General features: G+C 35.7%; 1 protein-coding gene and 1 long non-coding RNA gene across 15 annotated transcripts in view; one reads left to right on the forward strand and one right to left on the reverse strand.

The window, feature by feature from the left end:
• The window catches only part of LOC311438506 (uncharacterized protein), a 369,670-nt gene that overhangs the window by 318,537 nt on the left and 32,234 nt on the right, over positions 1 to 18,899 (forward strand). For 13 of the 14 annotated variants that reach the window (XR_014694144.1, XR_014694145.1, XR_014694146.1 and 10 more), the window contains one exon: positions 7,038 to 7,187. The exons of the other annotated variant lie outside the window; for it this stretch is intronic. The gene's annotated coding sequence lies outside the window, so the exon portion shown is untranslated. The remainder of the gene's footprint in view (positions 1 to 7,037; positions 7,188 to 18,899) is intronic. 14 annotated transcript variants of the gene reach the window in all.
• LOC311439227 lies at positions 12,850 to 18,049 on the reverse strand. Its single transcript, XR_014694602.1, has 3 exons — positions 17,911 to 18,049; positions 13,176 to 13,229; positions 12,850 to 12,874 (listed from the first exon to the last, which is right to left on the reverse strand). It is a non-coding gene; the product is annotated as an uncharacterized lncRNA (long non-coding RNA).

Below are 18,899 nucleotides of genomic sequence, written 5' to 3' on the forward strand. Positions count from 1 at the left end.
TTTGCTTTTTCCTTCTGTGGAATATTTAGCATGAGGTTGAAGGGGTTTCTTCCATTTTAGCCATGGGACTATATCTGTCTCTGGAACATTAAAGAATTGAACAAGAAAGTTGCAGTACTACTAAGGGAATGACAATAGGAAGTGTCAGAGGGACTTACAATGACAGAAACTTCTCTGGTCTTGTATCCAAAAAGCTACAATAAATAAATTCCAGGTTTCAAAAGCCTAAAGAAATGAAAAAGACACAAAGTATAACATTTACAGCATGTATTTAGCATCTCCTTAGAAACCAAGAGCTACCAAAAATCTGGAAATTACATTCCGGATGGGGTGCAACAAAACCACAGGTTTCTCTCTCCTTGGTTTCATTTGCTTCACATCCTATTGAACATGGCCAATGTGTCTTTCAAAATAACTTGCAGGGTAGATTTACCCTACCTCTGACCTCTCATTTGTCCATTCCCAATTGATTTGATATTATCTGCTTTTCAGCTGATGCCCTTGGTGCAGACAATGAGATTTCTTTTCCACAGGCTCTGACCCTGCACTTCCCACTTCAGATCTATGGCTTGTTTCTGTTGTATTAGGATATGAAATTCTTTATATAAAAAGATATGCAGCAGCAAATTTTTTTTTTATTTTTTATTTTTTTGTTCCTGGAGGTAAGGAGGCTCTTTTGAAAGTCACTGTGTTCTGCTTTCTTCTCTAGGGCTGGTAATCCCGTGAGTCCTCCTGAGCTGGAGCCTTGTACAGCTTCAGCAGCTCTGCATGTTAGGCTGAATATTTCAGTTAGCACTCTCTTCTCTGTCACTTTTATCATTTATACCATCCAATGTTATTAGAAAAAATATTTTAAAATGTGAAAATGTGCTTTTCAGTTTCCCTGCTCTTAACCTAAAATTTAACTTCTTGTCATGATGCTTTTAATGCCAATGTGGAAACATTCATGTATGTAATTAAGGAGCTTTGAGTCCAAGCACTGTAAACCAGCAAGGCAAATAGCAGCTCTAGCCAAAGCAATGGATGAGTTTCACATCTGCACTTTCCAGACTTTTCTAGCTGAGCTGAGTTTCCATTGCAAACTCAGTTTTCAAGCCCTCTGAAAAATAACATAGTCCATTCCAGTAGAAGGAAAGGACTGATGGTAGATGTCAGGATTGAGTAGTTTTTTTTTTTTTTTTTTTTTTTTTTTTTTTTTTTTTTAAATAAACACTGTTTTTGCTTTTTGGTTGAATGAAAAAGTGGGGAGGATTTTTTGTTGTTATTATTTGTTTTGTAAAATGTGCATCTTGTATGTAAATGGCCTTCTGAAGTTCATGTCAAACTGTGGTATTTAAAGAAAATAGTTTTTATCTCCTTTTGAAAAAGTCTTACTTTTCATAAATTTGAAATAGTGCAGGCTAATGTTGTCAAGCCTATTTATTTTATTTGCTGACAATGTGCTCTTGTTGCTGTTGATGGAGCGTTTAGTTGCGATCTTGCTTTGTGAAAAGAAGGACTACAGTTTCTGTAATGAGAGATTTGGAGTTTAAAACAAGTAAGTGTTTAAGATAAAACTGCAAATATTTGATATTTAAAAAGTTAAATGGTAACAACAGAATTGAACACTGAGGATTTGAGACCACAGTGCACTGTGACTGCACTGACCTGGAACTTGCCTTGTGTTGCACCATACAGTATATTGTATAGCTCTTGACAATGCTTTTGTTTGTACATCACAAAAAGTTAATACAAAAACGGATATTTCCCAGAGCTCTTCAACTATTTTTTTTTTTATTTACTAGACAACATTAGTCCTTCAAGCCTACTGATGGTCTGTAGTTTGTGCTTCTTGGCACTGGCACATCATCACTTGAATAGTTTCTTTTGAAAAGTACCTGTCAGCAATAAAGAAAGCCTCCTCTGATTTTAAAAAAAGTAAAGTAAGAAACAAAGCCAATAAAATCACCAGCTGAAAACAAAACTCTGTGTGGCTGGAGGAGACTTTTATTCTATTTGCTTCAGTGGGGCTTAAATGCGTAGTCTTTCTTAAACATTATCTTGTATATATGTTCTTGGGCTTATCTTTATTAAATTGTTGTGGCAATATAGCAACATTTCTTTGCGTTTGAGATGTTACAATGAATTCTTGCCATTACCTTCCTTTTAGCTAGCATAAAAAGCTGCAGCTCCATTTGAACATCAAGCAATGTGGGCTTGACTTGAGGAGCTTTGCTTCAATACTTTCAGTAAAATGTAAGAATACAGCCTTCGGTATTCCACATGCAGAAGAAAATTGTTGATAAATTATAATTCTTTGAAATAGATTTGTATGAAGATATAGGATAAAAATAGGCATCCATGGTAATTTTCTGGAGGAAAAAAATAGATAGATAAAGAAGCATAAAAGCTTCACTAATAGAATTCCAGTCCCCGAATTTTAAGCTGTTCTTTATGCTCATGGTATGTCATTCTGAGCTAATTTCACTTGGAAAAGCACTGATTTTTGTGCGGCAGACAAGTAAAAAAAACTTTCAGCTCTAGAGAGGAATATGAAGAGCTTGATATAGCACAGCATGATATCTTCTAATAACTTATTCAGACTAGGACTTAGAGATCTTCAAATGTGTGGAGTATTTCAGTCTGGTCAAATTAAAAACTAAATTAATTAAAATTAAAGCATTCAGGAATTTATCAAGATTGTGGTTTTCTGTGTGTTTCTGTAGAAATGAAATCCTGAAAAGCAACTTTGTGAATTTTTGTTCCTCCCCAAAAAGGAAAATCTGTCATTTTTTGTTGTTTTCTTATTGCTTTGAAGGTCTAAATGAGGTCAACCCATAAGAAAATTGTTTGACATGGAAGAAAAATAACGGCAGAAAAGATCTCCTGTTTTTCTAAGTTTGCCAACAAACATCCTAGAATGGATGTAGTTTTTCCTCAAAGGTTTCCTAATCTATATTATGAGAAATACGTAATTGGAGAGAAGGCAACCAACTGCTAAACTTAATGCATGTAATTGAATTCAGAGCCGATATTTCTTGAACTTGGGCAATTTCTGGAAGTCTTGGCAGCTGGCAGGGAAAAGAGAAGTGACAGAAGGGCTGGACAATGAAAGTTGTTCAGAGCTGCAAGGTGTGGAGTTTGTTTTGAAGGAGTCAGGTTATGTTTCTGGATAATAAACTGGGCTTGTACCTGCTGTTTGTAGGTCTACAGTATAGGTCTTCGGAATTGACTTTTAAATAATTTCATTGTAGTCATGCTGAAATCTGTGGGTGACTCTGGAGAATCCATCTGTATTTGAGGGGATGATGGGATCTTTCACAACAACAACAACAAAAATTCACTGATTTTGAAATCAGGAACTTCTAAGACAGATTCTGATCTGAAAATTCAGCCTTTGGATGAAATTTTTCGTCACTCATACTTGACAACATTTCAAATTCTTTTTTTCCATTTGACCTCAAGCAATCTGTTTTGTGCTTTTTTGTTTGGTTGGTTGGTTTTGGCTTTGTTTTTTGGTGGCTATATCTTTTAGGCTGTTACCAGTATAGGAGTAAGTAGGATCTAAGCTCTAAGTCTTTTTTCTCCTTAAAATTAGACAGATACTAAAGTATGACTCACTCTTGTTGTTAATGTTGTTTGTTTGTTTTTGTTGTTGTTTTGTTTTTTTTTTTTGTTTTGTTTTTCCTACCACTCCTCTTTTCTCTAGTTGTTTTCTCTTTTTTTATTTAAAAAATTCAGACACACAAGCAGACTGTCTTACTGGCAAAATATCTTCCTATAACTGTATCTTTAAAAGCCTATTCCTCAGCAAAAGCATGTTTTATATTTCAGTGGTTCTTTCTTGACTCCATTGCACAATGTAATGTAGTGTAGCTGATGGACTTCATTTAAAAATTTGGAGTGAACTCACTGTAATTTTGGTACTCTTCAAGTCTGGCTTTCCACTTCTAGATAGGAGCCTTACAATGTAACTGAAAAAGATGGTTATGAATATTTTTTAAGCAACACTTCTAAGAAGTTAATGCCACCTTAATAGACTATTAAGCGGATGCCTATTATTAGCAGTATTGAGGCACAATTAAATTTCTGAAAAGAAATCATATAAATGACATACATGAGTACTATTAAATTGCCATTCTGTTTCCTTTCCTACCATGCTTAGAACCAAGCTATGAGCCTACTCCTCCTTGCAAATGTGTCTTACCCCACCTGCCCACACTAAGTACTTCAGAGTCTGGCGGGTTTTTCTTTGTCCTTATCAGCCTGAATTTTTATATATTAATGCTCAAACTCAGTGTTTCTGATGATCTTAGGGAATCTTACTGGTACAGCTACAAAGGTGAAGGTGGCTTTGCATCCCAAGGTTCCTTTCTGTGACCCTACGGTTCACCATAGTTGCATTTCATCAATGTTCTCCACCCTTTGGTCACACAAGTAGCTTGCTTTAGCCTCAACTCCCCTACTTAGATCTAAGTTTGCTGTCTTTTAAGAATGTCAAACCTGGCTTTGATTTATTTAACGAATTAATACAGGTGCTAATAAAAATTACTCTGTATATGTCATCATCCTCATTTATGTGCATTTTAGAGTGGAGTGAAAATGTGTATATATCCTTGTCATATAGTGCCAGCTAAAAATCAAGTTGAAAACTAATACAGTTAAACAAGACTGGGAATATTAGGATCTCTGGGTTACTTCTCTGATCTCTATGGATCTGAATGTATAATTGTCATTAATACTGATAGAAGTTATGGGCTTTAGCTCAAGGACCTAAGACCCAAGAGAAAATTATTTGTAAAAAGAACTTCATAATTAGCATTCCAGACAGCATGTTATTAAAAACTTATGACTGTTTAATCCTTCCTTTGGATGTAACAGAAATCTTTTCATTATGTTTGGTCTGGATTCATTGGGAGAAATGGGAATAGAGGGAGTTCTTAAAAAGAGCAGTTTATCTTCAGTCATTAGGTCTCATAATGATTAGCTGTTTCCCCCATCCATCCATCAGGTTCCCAAGACACATATGAAATAGGATTTGTGCAAAGATTTCTTCGCTGTTAATCCTTTTGCTTGTGTTTTTGTTGTTGTTGTTGTTGCTGTTTTTACTACAGGAGGAGCTCTGTTGTGTGAGATTTCAGTAAAAAGGTTAACTGTTCTGGAGACAAGTATGGAGGTATTAGATTGACTATAAGAGATATGCAGGGTAGATCAAATCCATGGCCTTCTCACATTTATAGCCTGAGGTTTATTTTAGTAAGCTGTAACTCAATAAAGGCATGTTTTGCAGTTTTTAATGTATTTTTTATTATTCTAAGTAAATTTGTAGTACCTGGAGCTTGTACAAATTATTTTCAGTCAGCTCATCTTTGTGAAGTATTATCTAATCCTTGATCTTTTCCATTTTGATCAGTATCAAAATGTCACCTTTGATCTTCATCTTTCACACTTCCTGGTCTTTTTAGACAGATCTAAGGTTGCTTGGGAGAGTGCCTGTACTCCAGCTCATAACAATCCATCATTTTCTAGTCTTGACCTCTGCTTCTTCCTTTTTCCCTCTCCCAAATCAATACTTGCTCTGTGACAGGTGAAAAAAAAATAGGAATCTATCTTCCAGACTGGAGCTAGCAAAGAAAGAATAAGCATGAGAAGAAAATAAGCATCCTTTTAAATAGGACTGCTTTATTCTCCCTGGGTCAGAACCCGCTGAAAAGCACGTTGCCTTTAGACCACACTTTCTCAGGGTAGGTGTTCTCCCAAACCCTGTGAAGTGGACAGATGAGATTTTCACCTATTATCTGGCACTGCTAATTTACCTGGATGCTGGAAACTGCAGTGGCAGATGACCTCTGGAAAGATCCCTTATGGTAGTCTCTTTCAGTTTTCTACTTTTTAATTAAAATAATGTTTATTATCATAACATGTAGAGTTAAAAATGTCTTTTGGCATGGCAGGTATTGCAGTCAGGGCACTGCACTGCACATAGAGCCCAAAGACTTTATTTGCTGGTCTTTTTAAAATAAATCCATGCATGGCTCATATTTGAGATCAGTTTGGGAAGCGTAGGTGAGTTTGAGAGTATTGTATTGACAGTCCCAACTAATTTTTCTTGCATGAGGTGGTGAAACAACATCATCTAATCTCCTCAGGCTCCTACTTGTTCGTTTTGGTCTAACTGACATTAATGATAAGCATGGCATTTGTATGTATTTAAACTTTTCCAACCTGTAAATTATTCACCAGATAAAATGTCAGTTTTACATGAATATCCCTAAAGATAATTACACCATCACAGAAAAGGAAGGTAATGGAAAAATTCGTTACACACACACACACACAGAATTTCTAGGTTGGAAGAGACCTCAAGATCATCGACTCCTACAGTACAAACCACCCAAATCCCAGAACAAATTGAGTTCTTGTTTGTGTAGGCAGGAACTTGGATACATCTGTAGGTTTTTTCTTTCACTGTTGTTCAGTCAAGTGAACTTTAATAAAAAATAATAAAAAAAAAAAAAAAAAAAAAAAAAAAGGGGGGGGTGGAGGATGGAGAGGGGAACTTGGCAACTTGTGCAATTAGAAGTATGCAAATGATTTTGTAGGCCAAAATGATTTTTGAGAGATCACTTTTTCTTTGATCTGACTCTGCATCTAGTTTTCAGTCCTCTCTAGGAGCAGTTTAATCCAGAAACAGTTTAGTCTGAAGTCGAGTGCTGGGCTCTTGTGAAAATACATCGCAGAAATCTGTATTACAAATTATAAGATTTGTGTGAATGAAATATGAATATAAAGTTGTGGAAGCACCAGAAGAAGAGATTACAGAAGGATAGATGAGGCGAGGTTTGATGGCACTTAAAGGATCAACAAGATTACAGCACACTTGCATAAAGGTTTCCAAGACCCAAGAATAGGAAAACAAGCAGTGGTGAAATAATGCACAGACAAAAGCTGTTAGGATTGGGGATGGAGGGGAAAGAAAAGACCAGGACTGCAACAATCAGACGAATAAAGAGAGAAAAGACAGTGAGTAAATCAGTGATATTTTCTTATTCCCTTAGGAGTGGCACAGAATGGAGGGTATAAAGGTCAGAATCACTGTCAACTCCCCAGAGATGTGAAAAGCGCAACCGTATTTCACCTCCTTCACAAGAAGGAGCCCTGGAGATGTGAAATCTTAGTAGGTGGTATCTCTTCTGCTCCGTGACAATGTAAGTGGTAACAGGCAGATTACTTCAGTGTGTGTGCGTTGGTGCTCACAAGTGTGTGGGTATGAGAAAATGCATGATCATTATTATTATTAAATATGATCATCTTCCTCTCCTTTATGGCTTCATATTAAACTTTTCTACATTATTTTAGCTTTGTTGCTACAGTGTTGCTGGGATATCCTAAGTAAATATTGCTATAGCCTCAAAAGTTGCCCTGGTTCTGTCGACTCAGTTCTCAGTGTTGGTGTTGGTATGTGAAACATCAGACTAGATTTACAAGGTAGGGCAAAAGAAAAAAAAAAAAATAGCTCCTTGTATGAGATAGGTAGAAACCTTGTGGATGCAAGTCTGTAAAAATTTTCATTTAATCAAGTCTTTTCTGACAGCATTTGGGCCAGGGGAGGGAGGAGATCACTGTTGCAAGCAGGCTAAAAGACTTGTGCAATAGTTAAGTTCTAGCAGTTAAAAAAAAAAAAAGTTCTTATAACAAATAGAATCTTTTTTTAGACTCATTCTATATGTATTATAATAATTGCATACATAGAACAGTACTTAGGTAACACAAAGAGAAGTCTACCTATATGAGTCAAAAGACTGCATCCATGCTTTGTCACAGATATCACTATTCCTTCTGACAGTCCTTTATTACAAGAGCATGCTCTCTTTCTTAGGAGGAGTGCTGTTACAGCCTGTAAAGCCACGCTTTCCTTTGGCCTGTGTGTGTGCTACACATATATTAGAAAAAATGACACAACATATAGTACACATAATGTCACACTGTTAGAGGCAAAAGTCAACACTGTAAAGTCTGAACTGTTATTTCTCACTATAAAAATAAATAAAAATCCCTCTTTATTACAAAACTTTTTCATCTCAGTGATGTGACGGTGCCTAATTTCAATATTGTCTTGTCTCATGTTTAATATGTGTTAAACATAGTTGAATCACTACCAGAAGTCTGGGTAAAATTTGTTTAAAGCTCTTGCTCTTTATCTAGATTTCTGTTGTGGGCAGGATCAATTATTATTTAAAACTTATTTTTCTATTGAGTTCTGAAGATTACAGATTTATTTTTTACTCTCCATTAAATGAAGATTCCTAGCAGATCATCCGCACTTCTGAAGGAAGAAAAAAAATTCATAAGTACTTATGATGCTTTTTGTACAACCCAGATTTCATTGCCAATAAATGAAGTGTTTATTTCTAATAAATTAGAAAAATGGTTAGTGCAAGATCCAGAGACTTGGGTGAAGGTTTGTATTGGGCAGAAATGCAAATTGAAACAAACTAACACAAACAAACAAACAAAAAACTACAATGAAACACACCACCAAACCAACACCATAATATTCTTTTTGAAATAAGGTTTAGGTGCAGTTGTCTGTTATAGGACTTTTGATATTGATGAACTCCTTTCTAACTGGCAGCAGCACTGAAGACACTAAGTCTCTGCTTTGTGTTTGTATAAATGGATATCAAATAGTTTGGTGCTTACTTGTTTCAGAACGTTTTAAGAATTCCTTTTCCTATGTGCTGACAGTTCCACTGACACCAAAAGGGCTCTCTACCTGTGAATATTAACTTTCAGAATTAGGGTGATATATGGGTCATTAAGTTATAAATAATTGAAATTCCACTTTGCTGTTGTGGAATCATGAGAGTATAAAGAGTTCAAAGTGTCTAAAACAGATCTATAAAAGATGTTTCTGTAATGTCTGTAATGTATCTTACATACTTGCATCACAATTAGAGTTAAAAGGTGTGAAAATGTCAAAAGCTAGATATTTCAAGACTGGCAAAACACTTTTTTTCCCCCGTCTCTTTATTCAGTAGACCTATTTGTTTAGCATCTCTAATTACAATGACTTTTAAAAGTGTACTTGTTGTATAGCTAATCTTCTGTCATGTAGAATTTTCTCCTATTTAGATGCACAACCACGGAGTTCTTGCTGTGAAACGTATCAAATATGAAATTGGGCTATGCTCCTTGATTATAGTTCTCCAGTTACATGATAATTACAGGTTGCGATTACAGGTATCAAAATTAATTACATTTCAGTTGCACTGTTTTATACAATGATGCTGTTATTTATATGAAATTGTAAAAATGCTTGGAAATACATAGATAGGAAAATATGACAACTTCCCTTCTCCCCGAGTCTTCATTTGCAATTCAGTCAACATTTAAAGTGAGGATGTTTGAGGAAATTTATGAGCATAGAAGACAAAACGTGTGTTTGTTCTATTTAATTAATGGAATGGTTTAGTCCAGCTCCTGATCAGAGCGAAGACATCCTCCTTTTTGTTGTATGCATGTATCAGTGGTTTGGGTAATGTATGAGAAGTTGATGAATGGAGAATTGGGCAAGATGAAAAGCTATTATTTCAGAACCTTCAGTTGTTTGGAGGCATCTGCTGGAGCAAAAATCCCTGAGAGGCTTGCTTTCCTTGGGTACCTGGAAATTTCAATGGGCTTTGCCACTGTTTCCCTCCCTCAGCTACTTTCAGCATTAGCTTTCTTTTGATGGAACTGCAAATGCATTAGGTATAAATTTAACAGACGCATGTTGTTTATTTTTTTCTGACTTCGTTTACTCATTATCTGTTGTTTGATGCTCAAGCATGATGAGGACCATAGCATCAGTATTTTTAGCATTTTATTTATGTAGCATGATTTGATTGACTTTTTTTTCCTTTATGTAATATTGTCTTATTTGCATGTGTTTTTAAGCCAGCTGTCATTAAAATAAATGATGGTGCTTTTACATTCACTTGAATGGCAGTTGGTGTCAAAACAAAATTTGTTACAATCTATTTTACCTTGTAATGAAACTTGCAATGCTATATTTGCTGCATAACCAAGAACGTTATGAAAATTAACCACTGCACCTGCTCAGTACTTAATATTCATTCTTGCATAAAAATATCTAGTTCACTTCGATTTTCCACACTATACCTAAAGATTGGCTCTGTTTTGAGGATGCTTAGCAGACAAAATCTAGTCATTTTAATGTAGGGCCTCTCTTATTTAGGGAGCTGATACAGCGCAAAAGTCATTTGCAGTCATGTTTTGTGCTCTTCCAGTATGCAAAACTATTTAATGTTTTTTTCAATATTTTCCCCCAATACCACATTTTGACAAATTGAAGTCTGCTGAGATCAGAGTCTATTTAGACAGTAACTCTTAAAATCTGCATCCATAAAGAAAGCACCAACTCAACCTAACATCTTGTACTGCTGCTACCAAATAAAACCCAAAACAAAAGCATTTTGAGGCTAATGAATCCTTTCTCTAAATGAGATGTCACTAAGCAGTTATTAAGTATATCAGAGTCATGACAAGTTTTTATGTATTTTAATCCCAAACCATGGTTACTTGCAGAACACTGAAGATTACATAGCATTTCTAAATACATCTAATCCCCAGAGTCACTGAAGCTTGTGACACTTTATAAGCATTCTTATTAAATCTGCAGAATTTCTGTCTGATTTTACTTTGCCAGACTGTGCAAGCAGATAACAGTGCGGAAGGGCAATGGTATGTCTGTAAAGAAAAGTGAATACCAGAGAGGATTGAAATAATACACGACAAAACAGAAACATGCTTTAGAAGCATATCGGTATGTTGTCTCAGGGTCAGATTATGTATGTCTGTATGAGTAGTATAAAAAAAAATAAATTGAATTATTGAGCCTGACTTCATATGTTTGAGATGAGCAGAGTACAAACAGATTTTGCACCTCAGCTCCATCAGCACTGATTTGGGGATTGAGATATGGTTTTCCCTAGACTGCCTTATATATATATATATATATATTATATTATACATATATAAAGACAGCACTCTTGTTTTAAAGCGAAATAGGCATCCTTCTAATTTCTTGCATTGCTGATGCCCACTCTTCAGTTAATAGATTGTGCATCTTGTGATATACACATGTTCACACAGACTAAAATGCTGCATAATGTGTTTTCATACTGCAGGTGTTATTCAATAGGAAAGCTTGTTTTTCTTTGTCTTCAAAAAAATCACCGTAAAACCTCCGGAAAATAAAAATATCTAGGGATCAGAGGGAAATATTACTAGACAAAGTTGGGAATAGAGGGAAGTATTACTGGACTAATTATCATACTGATAACTTTCAGAAGGCATAAGGTTTTCTGAGAAATTCTCTTTAGTTCTGTTTAATCTTTTGCCATTTAGCACATCCAGTGAATTGTGTTTTAATAGTCCCAGTAAACGTTTTGCCTGTTTTTGTCAGTAAAATGGAGCATGGAGCAGGGCTAGGCATGGAAGAGGAGTGGAGTCTGTACCATCTGCCGAACCATAACTTGATTAGGAGCAGGAGTCCTCACAAATTGGAGGCTTGTTGTAAGATGTGTCCTTTGAATAGAATTAGGTTTTGCCCAAATTAAATTATGAACATGAAGAATGATTATAGGCAAGCCCCAAGACTAAAAAAGATTAATTACAGGCCTATTATTAGAAGCTTCTTTTGCATAATCCTATTAGTTTAATCATATGTTCATTTTTCTCCATATGTGTGGGAGCATATTTACTAATTTTATGTAATTGAATACACTCCTTTTTATTTTATTTTTGTTGGTTTATTTTAGCTTTATTTGCCAACATCATTTCAGTCTCTTCTCCCTCTCCAAAGACGGATTTACTTTAGATATTACACAGCACAGTTAATTACAAGTAACAAGTGGCTACACAGAGCATTAGGCTTCCACTCTCTTTTCTGTAGTGACTCACTCTGTTGGTACATTGGGGTTATTAAAAAGCAAACAAAAATGTGTAAAAGCTTGGGTTTGGTGTTTCTTTAGATTTATCATTTACAATATAACAATTAGACAAAGTATCAGTGACCTGTCTGTCATAGTATCACTAAATATCATCAGCTCTGCTTTCTGCTTTCAGGTGGTTTATTTGAGTGACACGGTACATTTCTTAGAAATCATGTAGAGATGCTCTTTTAATAAGTGTATTGAACATAGGATTTTAAGCATTAGGCTTTCTTAGGGTAAGATTGTCAATCTGTTGGGTTTCTCCCTGTTCCTACTGTGGTTGGCATCCCTCCGGCTGTCAGACTCAAGGTAGATTTCATGTAAAACTCCTATTCAAGATGCTACAGCTTGTGGCATGCTAATGTACCAGAGACAGATATTTGTTCATAAGGAATACTAATGACAACATTGAGAAAAACAAAATAGGAAATTGTTTTATATATTTGGCACAGGATGTGGGTGGGGACATAATGAAATGGACTGGTCATTAGCTTCTTGGTGGATGGGAGTTTTCTACTGTGGGCACTTGCAGAGCCGAGGTTCCTGGGGGGCAGGGGGGGGAGCTGCTTCATACTTTGCATGTTGAGCTTTCCAAACCCCCAGTCTGCATACTAATTCTTTCTACTGGAAACTGTCATTCCTGGATTTGGTACGAAGTTCTCCCCTTGAGAATAGTCCTGGTTCCTGATCTGTAAAAGGTGTAGAAGAAATCATTTATTCAGGTGCTACCTTTTTATTTTGTTTGCTGAAAGAGACAATATGCTGTAGATAATAGCTTTTCTTCTTCCTTTTTTTTTTTTTAAAAAAAAAAAGCTTCATGAAATACCTTACATTTCTCCTCCTTTCTTTCTCCACACAAATAGTTGGTCTTCCTCTTTCCACTTACTAGAACGTGCCTACTTGGAGATGGAAATTGCAAAAGATAGAGCAGGATTAATCAAAATGTAATAAATCTGTTTCCAAATGATTGCATGCTTGCCGGATTTTTATGTCAGGCAGAATAAAAGCCATAGGTCTCTAGCTTTTGAGATTTCAATGATTTCTTAGCTAGTAAAGTAATAACTGAATGTTGTTAGCTCTGGGGCAGTTTGTTTCCAGAGTGTGCTCTAGTATTAAAAAAAAAAAAAAAAAGAGCAAACAACAACAACAAAAAAACCCTTTGGTTATTCTAATCTTAAAAATGTTTACAAAACTCACCTGGCTATCCATCAAACCAAGAAGCTTTTCTGCAGTGTTTTCAGTGAAGAGAAGCTGTTGGTTCATGTAAATGAGAGAACAAAATCTATTCAGTATTCCCCAGTGGTAAAATCAAACAATTCCCAGAGTAACCTCTCTGTTGCCATTTTATCAGTCTTCTCACTGTCTGTCACTGCTGAAAGAATATTCAGCTTCTTGCTTTTTTTGCAGGGTATAAATACAGGCATATACTACATATTTCAGGCATATACGGTTGTGGGTGTATACTGTAGGTATATATGCACATGGCATACATGCATACTGTTTTAAGACATAGAAAGCAACTGTATTTTGTTTTCCAGATGTGATTTATCTCCCTACCCTCCTCACCCCTCCCCTCCCAAATCTACAAAGGGGGGGATTAAGGATATATGTATATATTTTTTTACAAGTCCTTTTTCTTTTTGTATTTGGCCTGAGAATGCAAGCTCAGCTCAACAGTTTGCATCAGTGGCATAAGCTGTTGTGTACAGAAATATTTGTTTCTATGTTGTTCATTAAATCAAAAATATTAATGTTCACACAAATTGTGGCCACCAGGTTGTTGGATTTCCTCTTTCAAACCAGTACATTTTAGCAAAAGAACAGAAAATAGAGCAAAGTGATGAAAGCATCATAGTGAGAGACTGTACCCCACCTGGTTTCATTAACACACAGCCAGCAAGGAAGAGCAGCTGTTAGATAACTACAAGGCAAGTCAAATTTAGGAGGAAGTTCATGAAGTTCCTAGAGAGGAAATGTGTCCTCAGGTGGCTTGGTTCCTTACGTTCCCAGAGGAGGAAAACTTCATCTGGTGTTTTGTTGGTTTGCTTTTGCTTTGGAGCTGTATGTTTGATAAGCAGGACTTGTTTCAGGCAGTCCTTTCACACAGGGTCTCTATTATTTGAATGAACTTTGAATCAACATTTTGTTGAGGTAAAGTATAGCAGCATGTCTATAGGAGAAAGGGGCAGTTGCTTTCTTCATTTCCCTGTTTTCCTTACCCTTAAGGAGGAATTACCACTCATCCTGAAGTGTCTCTGACTGAAGCTTCTTGGCTGAGAGTCCAAAAGAGTTTCCCTGTTCTCGAAGTCTTGCTATATTATTTCATTTTAGCAAATGCTTTGACTCCTTTTCTGTTTGGCTGGTAAAAAACTCTGCAAGGAGATTGATCTGTCTTCAATTTGCTGTTCTTTCTTATTAAAGCACAGAAATTGCTTTTGTGTGCTGGCTTTGCAATATATGCACGTACCTGGATGTATTCCCTTCTCTATCAAGAAATGAAACTTTAATAAGTTTAGCCATACTGAATTAGCATTAACTTCAGCTAACCGGGTGAACATGTGGAGCAAAGGCAACCATTAGGAGTAAAGGATACATACTTGTCTACACTGTGGTTTTCTACACTATCCCTAAATATATGCCTGTGGTTTCACTGCTACCCCAGTGAAGTCATTGACAGCAATTCTTAGAGAACATGAATAATCTTTATGTGAACTTGTAAAGCAAGACAAAAATTGTGGGGGAAGAGTAAATGCAACAAAGTAAAAAGCTGTGCGTGTTGTCCTTGCCAGATCACAGCCTTCTTGGGTATGGGTCCGTACAGACCCAAGCCCTAGGTTCCTACTTGGCAGAACAAGTGACACGACCTTAAAACTTCCTGAAGTAAATAACTGTATCTGTGCAAAATGTTCTGATGAAGAAAGTGTGGAATTATTGAACAATACGTAGCACTTTTTGCCTTTTTTTTCCCCTCAAATAAAGCATGTCCTCAAAATCGATATTGCTGGAGGTGCTGTGCTGCATCTTTAATAGGCAGGGTGGAACAGAGATATCTGCAAAACAGCCTAATCCTGGTGGGACTGGGGAGCTCCCAGACATACAGTGGGGATTTCTGACAGTCTGTTTTAATTTAATTTAATTATGACTGTCTTCTTAACTTCTGCAGCAGAATTAGAATTCTTTGCAATATGGCACGGCACACATGCCCAAGTCTAATGTACTCTTGAAAGTTGTGATGGTACTGTAAAGTGGTTTTCTTACAAGAAGAAGCCTTACCAATATATCAAATGACTGTTTTGCAACCTCTGTATGTTAAATGTCAAAGTTTGGTGCATTATACTTTACCTTTGCCTGTTCATTGTGATCAACGATATAACTCAAGCTGACCAGGAGACTGAGGGGTTTTTGTTTGTTGTATTCAAAAGCTGAAGTGAAGATAATTTGTAGAGTAATGACAATTGAAGTTTTCTGAGAGGAAAATTAACTGTGGCAGTATGGGGGCTAAGCTTATCACCCAAGAAGAGCCAGATCTTCAAACTGAAGCATCAAGAGTAAATTTGTGCTTCTCTGCAGAGCATTTATACTACATGAGAGCCTCACCCCAACTATAAATATTGCTTTTAAACTGTTTTATACAGCAATATTAAGGATACATAAAACAGTGAAATTTGCAGGATATAAAATAATATGACATTAAGAGAGAGACTCCGTTTTCCAGCAGTTATCATCACTAAAAAACTCGTATTAAAATTGGTGCATGGTGGTTCTGTTTCTTCAAAACTTAATAAGAAAAAAAAAAAGAAGTTTAATTAGACACATCTTCAGCTGAATTACCTCATTAGTATTATTCTAATAATTAGAGATAATTCTAGATTTACTATTAAAAATACCAGAGAGAACTTCTTTCTTAACATTATTTTATGTGCATTTTTTTCTCCGTACCTTGGGAAATTTATAGGTGCTCAATATCACGTTAATGCAGATTTCAGAAATAGTTTTGTGTTGTAATAAAGAGCTTCTACAAATCTTATTTTCTATCTAGTGTAAAACTTTTTGTAAAAAAAAGACAGGAAGTCTTTTTTACATCTATGTCATGAGAGATTCCCTTAGTCAGTTTGGTCTGCTTTCATGGTCTCTTTTACAGTAATGGGAAAGAAAAATGAGAGGTTGTGGGAAAAAGAAAAAAAATAAATCATATGGAAGTCTAATTGTGAAACATCACAGTTTAGCAGCACAATTTGTAGACAGTTAAGTATTGCTTCTGTTTTAAGGAATTTTAAGTCAATTTTAAGGATTTTAAGTGGATGTATCTAAAGGAAGTAACATTTCTTCCTTCATGATGTCAAAGCAAGATATAATTGACAATATTATAGTAAAGGATAGGTGAGTAGATTCCTGTATCACAGATAACAAATTTATCTTGACATTGATTTTTTATTTTTTATTACTCTTTTTGTATAGAAAGCTTCATAATCTGAAAAACTATAAACTAGCAATATTTATAAAGATTCCCAGCCTGCTTTGAAAGTCCAACTGTACAAATGTAGCAGAGCAGAACGTCCTTGGAGATCTTCCAATCTAGCCATCAAATAAACCTTTTATTCCTCTTAAACCAGCTGTTAGGAAGCAGAGAGAAACAGGATGTTTTATGATGCTGATTAAAGCAGTAATCTAGCGTCTGCTTTATTCAACATATAAAGATACGCTGATGAAACAGGGATAAGCAGTCAAATTATTGCCTCAGGTTAACAAACCTGCAATCAGTTCTTTTTTTTTTTTTTTTTATAGACCCCTTGAACAACTATATTTTAGTCTAACCAGATGTTTGAGCGTTTTAGTTTAATCATTGCTAGATATTCAGTGACGAGAGATTTCAGCATTTGAAGTCCTGACCTTAATTTCTGAAAATCAGATTTCAATACAAACTTTGTGTGTAAGGAATGACAACTCAGATGTTAATTATGATTGCTTTAGCATCTGTGAACCACAGTGAAGTTTTTAAAAGTGTGTTGATTGCATTTCACACAAGTACAGTAATCTGTCCAAATGTACAAAATTGCAGGCGCATGGCCACAGATGTCTTAATTTAGTATATTTTGAAAAGTTTTGAGGTCTTCCTTTAAGTAGGTTTCAGTGCTGTAGTAGCTTTTCTTTTTTTCTTGTAATATTTTGGTAAAAATCATCCTTGAAATAATATTCTTTAACAATATCTATGTTTTGATGTAGTTACTATCTTTAATCCTCATTAATGAGGGAAAACACACATCAATATGATGAATGTAATCTTCTGTTCTATTTTCTTCAAAAGTCATGCAGAAAAAAGAACTGAATTCCTCTTCTCATTGTAGTAGCTTTCCATCTGGTTGCTCGTTTGTTTATATATGGGGATTAAGTACTAATAATGGCAATTAGAAGATTTCTTTGTATCCTCAGAAGCTGAAACACTTCTTGATCCTTTCCAAAAGGGAAGTGGTAAAGTTCATAAACTCTTTATGTTCAAAAACTCTTTATGAACGGATGGCAGGACATCACTGAAAACAAGTATATCTGAAATGGGTTGTTATTTCCAGCTAATGAAGGACTTTGAGTAGCCTGACTCCATTCAAAATCTTTTTGCCAACTCTTTTAATACAGTGCTTTCCATAAGTTTCAAAAGATTGGCCTGTTTCTCTTCATAAATACCCCACAATCCAAATGTGTAAAAACAAGCTTGTCAGAAGAAAAATAGGTGCATCATCTGCAAATGCTTATTAAAATCTGCTTAAAAATCCTGTTTTTATTAAAATGAGAAGAAAAAACTTATTTCTAGGCACCTGGACAGCAGAATGCGTAGCAACTGTTGAGTCAGACACGGACTTCCACTCTAACCTCCCTATTTTAGGCTTAATGGGCCAAAACGTGTATTAGCATGGCCATCCTTACTTTTCTTGCTTACCGAAGGCAGAGAGGATTAAAAGTGTCCCTTCAGTGCAGAGCAGCCATATTATTTCACTCTGAAATGCCAGGAGTGATGAATGTTCTGGTACCAAGATACGGCACCAGGTTATTACATTAGCATGCAGCGTATGCTAACAGGATACGTCGAATTCCTGTGAAAATAGGTTTCAGAAGAAACTTAGTTGATCTGTTGCATGTTCTGCTAGACAGCTTCCATTTTACTACAAAGCTTTCTCAGAAGATAACAGTGAATTTGTGGTTTTATTTATTTATTTTTTATTATTATTTTTTTTATATTAGCATTTACATTACCAGCTCCTCCCGGGAATTATACTTATCTTCAACATTGTCAAACTCTTCTCAGGCAGAAGTCTGCTCCTGGGGGTGGCTTCCTTCATTTGTACACTAGGGTTGTTCCATAGTTCACTGTAGTGCCAAAAATATATGGAAAACATTTTATCAGGGAAGCCATAGACAGACAGTCATTTTATACCTGTTGCCCTATGCTAAAAAGAAACATGATGGGCAGAGTAGGCTTAGTAGAGGTACTCATTTGGACCGGCACATTTTAATTCTAGCTGCTCATTAACTTCCAAGCAAAATGTTTAAATAATGGCAGAGGTAGATAGACGTATGCAGTTTCTTTTGGTGGGATTAATTTGGTCTGCAACATTTTTTTTTTTGTGTCACCCACATTAGTGCTCTCAGGCATAACATGGTATTTATTATGTGACATACAGTCGGGAGGTTGGATGTGTCTGTATATGTAGGTGTGGTACACAGATGCGACTTCCAGCAGTGGTCATTTAAGATCCTATTACCTAAGCAGGCTTATAACAAGACACTTATGAGTATGATGGATTTCCAGATAGTAAGATCAATAATGCTATGCCATTTCTTTAATAACTTCCTGCTGATGCTTTACATAATGACTCATTTTTAATGGAAATAGACACATTCTTTGGACCCTGAAAAGGCACAACACAG

This window comes from Aythya ferina (genome assembly GCF_964211825.1).
Source record: "Aythya ferina genome assembly, chromosome: 6".
Taxonomy (NCBI): Eukaryota; Metazoa; Chordata; class Aves; order Anseriformes; family Anatidae; genus Aythya; species Aythya ferina.